Below are 4,295 nucleotides of genomic sequence, written 5' to 3'. Positions count from 1 at the left end.
GCGTGATTGGCTGGAGCTGGACTACAGGGGCCAGAAGAACAGTATATATGACCTAGTACTGGTCAGTAGGTGACAGTTAGTTGTTTGGAGTTGGTGCTTGGTGTTTGTGGAGTCCAGCAGAAGACAGCAGAAGAAGAGGATCAGAGGAGGAAAGGGAAGACCTGAGAGGCTGGTGGAGTGGCTTGGTGCCAAAGGCTTGCTGGGGAGAGCTGATTCATTTGGCTTAGGCTAGAGACAAGGGAAAATCTGGTTTGCAGCACTGAGCGGAGAAGTGAGAAGCAGCTGGGAACATTGGTCTCTGCAGGACATCACAGGAAAGCTCCCATGGCACTGAACAGTGGTCTCTAATAACTACTTTCAGGAAATGGCCCTGAAGGTAGAGTAGGACCATGTAAGTCTAGAGCCCACAAGCCCAACCCATCTCCTTGAGCTGCGCCAGAGCCACCAAAAGATCAAGAACAATCAGGGTCACACTCCCCCAATCTCTCTCCTGACAGGTTGACCATGATATTTTCAGTGCCATGACTAGGCCTGAAGTCTGACTGGAATGGACCCAAGTAATCCATTTCCTCCAAGCATGCTTAAAGCTGGATCGCCACCACCTTTGTGAGCACCTTGCCCCAAAAGGGGATATTTGCAGTAGTTGTTTAACTTTTATGTGTCTAGGGTGGTCTTCTCATTGAGGGAGCGCAGCATCTCCTCCTTTAAGGTGGATTGTTCCTCATTGTACAGCTATACTGAAGCTATTGGGGGAGGGGTCACAAAGAAAAGGGAGTAAAAAATGAGAAACAGAATCATACTGTACAAGTCAAACTTTTGCTTTAGAAAAACTTCCTACCCGTTTCCATGATTTGATTTAATCAAACCAGCTGTGGAAGTCACGAGCTTTCATTTTTTGAACTACTTCACACATTGGAACTGAAACTGCTTTTGCTCATTATTGCCCCTCCTTTCTGCTTTGTAGGGTCATCATCCTTAGTGGCCATTCTGTTATCCATTTACAAGCACTAAGCGCCTGCCCAGACATCTATAAAAGTAAGTAATAAACAGCCAGTTATACTCTGTCTAAAATGTACAGCTCTGACAGCTCGCACTTCCTAGCACTAATTAAAGCTCACCATCTAAATGTCTCTTGTAACATCTGTGTGTCTGGCTTCAATCTTTGAACTAGCCATAAACCTAACACCTAGCCCTGCACCCTTCCTTGGGGCTTTCGAAATCTGTTCTGAGGAGGACACCACCTTTCCCGAAAGAACAGCTGTGTGAACCCAGGAGGCTAGATAGCTTCTTCCCACATTGTTTGGAAAGTCTATTCAGCACATAATAAATGGGAAGCTACTCACTCACAGTGTTCATTCATTGCAAAAGCCTGTGTTGGTGTATTATGTACATATAAGTGGGTTGAGAGGGGGCAAAGGGATGGATGGAGCATTCCACTTTGTCCCCTTCCCTTTATAAACCATCTGTGGGCTAGTTCATAGGGTTGCCATCTTTTCAAAAAGTCACAATCTGGACAGTAAAGTTGTTGGGCTTTCCGTTTTTGGTAAAGTTGTTGTTGAGCCTCCCCCCCTTTTTTGGGGGGGGGGACAAAGCTGTTGAGCCTTTTTCAGTTTTGAAATTGGGCATTTACACCGTCAACATTGGTTGCCATATGTCCGGATTTCCCCAGACATTTAGCTGATTTCTGCCCAGACACTGCTTTCAGATACAGTATTCTGGTATCTTTTGCTCCCATATGTCTGTTATACAGTGGTACCTCGGGTTACATACGCTTCAGGTTACATACACTTCAGGTTACAGACTCCGCTAACCCAGAAATACTACCTCGGGTTAAGAACTTTGCTTCAGGTTAAGAACGGACCTCTGAAATGAATTAAGTACGTAACCCGAGGTACCACTGTCTCTGCAATTCGATAAAATATGGTTTAAAAATGATGCATCAACAATGTGTGTGTCTTTACCAGACAGTATGACATAGCCAACGTGGTGGCCTCTAGATGCTGTTGAACTCCAACTCTCGTCAAGTCACAGCCTGCACAACCAATGGTCAGGGATGATGGGAGTTGTCCAACAACATCAGGAGGCCATCACATTGGGTACCCCCTGGCATATATATATATATATATATATGCATGTTGACATGTACATGATGGTGGCACATATATATGAATGGGAGAACATAGGTGCACACAAATGCTTATTATGAACGTGTGTGTGTTGTTTATGGTTGGTTGGAAGAGCAAGATGCAGTTCCATCTTTTGGCGAATGATTGGGCACTTCCATCTAAAGATGAGTATCATAAAGCATTAAAGAACCATAAGAAGGGAGAGCAGCCTGGGCATTGCCTGTCAAGAGTTTCTGGACAGCAGGCTAAGGAGGCACACATGTGACCTGCCACAGTCTTTCTTAGTACAGTGAGATTTATCGTATTTCTATTTGAATTACAGCAATTATTTCTATATTTGCATCTAATGCATGTAAAGTTGCTCCTGCAATTTCCATACAAATCTGTATCTTCTTTCCCCCCTCTTTTTTTTGTAATGCATTTCTTTTCTTTCTTTTTCTAACAATGCATAAGTGGTCATCCTTTCCTTTGCTCAAGCATCAGAAGTTAGATCACAAGTATCGCTCCTCCCTTAACTCCTAGTGAAAAATCCAGGTCATGTATACCCTGCTAACTTGCATTAGTTTCATACAGTTTATTACAAATGGAACAGACACAGCAGCAATCTATTTTAAGGCCCAAGGAGGAAATATTTACACCAGCATCCACTCAAGAGTCTTCATCAGATATTGGTGTCCTTAAAAAAAAAAAAGCCCAAACCTTATGGTTATTATGTATTATTCATGTAATTTAAGTAGAATTTGCTTTCTTTCTTCTCTCCCCATTCCTTTTCATATTCTGTTTATTAGACTGTATGCCTGCAGGCAGAGACTATGATGCTTTTAATCTTGGTATGATGCTTATAGAACTTTAGATGTGTTAGGTGTGTTAGCAATAATTATCCTAATAGTTTATTAATCCTGTTAACGGCAATGTTTTGTGGTTTCTTCCCTCAAACAATCCTGGTAGTTGTAGTTTAGCAAGGATGCTGAAGCTTCTGTGTTAGGAAAGGGTGGCTCATACTGTGCACATCTGTAAATGTCTACTCAGAAGGTGGCCTGTTAGGTCCAATGGGGCTTACTCCCTGGCAAATGAGTGCAGGAGTGCAGCTTTCAAACACTTCCAGTCCTTCCTACGCCATCGCATTCTGGCCAAGCATCAGCCAGCAGGATTGCACTCTCTGCAATCAGCCCTTGGTGTTTACTGCCCCAATTAACAAGTGAAATATAAGCATTAGAATTTTTAACTTTATATTTGACTTTATTCAGTAATATTTTATTCTGAAACGTTCCATTTGATGTTTTAATGTAGGTTGTAAACTGCTTTGAGATTCCCCCGCTTTAAAATATGAAGCAGTATAGAAACAGAGTACTGACTAGCGACCTAGCTGTATTATTATTATTATTATTATTATTATTATTATTATTATTAAATTTTGCAACTGTACAACTGAGCGCTAGGGAGGTGGAACGGTGGGGAAACAGGATGTTTCTTATTATGCATGAACTGTTTTTCTAGCTTCGTAAGCTCATAAAATCAAATAAAAATAATTTTAAAAAGAAATGAAATTAGCCGGATCTAGCAGTACATCCTTATTTACCCACATCCCTGCTTTATGGCATAGAGACCCCGTTGCAGGGTCACTACAACAGAGCGGGTGAAATTAGCGTGGGTGTTTGTTTTTTAATAAGGACCAGGCAGGAAGAGCGAACTAGGCCGTCGCGAGCCACAAGGCAGCGGAAGCTCCTTTCGCGGCGCAAGAAAGCAAAAGGCGAGGGGGCGGAGCTAAGGGCGGAAAGAGGCGGGGACTGCAGCAGCCCGGGCTTGCTCCCTGACTGCCGGTTGCTTTGTTGGTGGGCGGAATCCAGAAGAGTCCATTATTCCCACTAGCGAGGGGGAGCACGGCTCTCCCTCAACCCCTCCCCCCTCAGGCTTCAAAGACGGTTCAGCCTTTCTGTACGCGGGGGCTCTCCGTTAAGCTGACGGCAGGCTGCGAGCGGCGAGGGCCGACGGAGCACCCCGCGCTCCCTCCCTCCGCCTTGCTGTTTTCCTCACCCGTCCCTCCCCGCCGCACGCACCCCCCCCCGCCCTGCCGGAGGGAGATGGTTCGTTCCTCAGCGCGCGCGCGCCCTTCTCCCGCGGTTCGGCGGCCGCGGCTCCCTGGGAGGGGGGAAGGGCGAGGGAGACCCG

The sequence above is a fragment of the Podarcis erhardii genome (assembly GCF_964252035.2).
Source record: "Podarcis erhardii genome assembly, chromosome: 12".
NCBI lineage: Eukaryota > Metazoa > Chordata > Lepidosauria > Squamata > Lacertidae > Podarcis > Podarcis erhardii.
The sequence above is the reverse complement of the archived record's forward strand: the minus strand, read 5'-3'. Positions refer to the sequence as shown.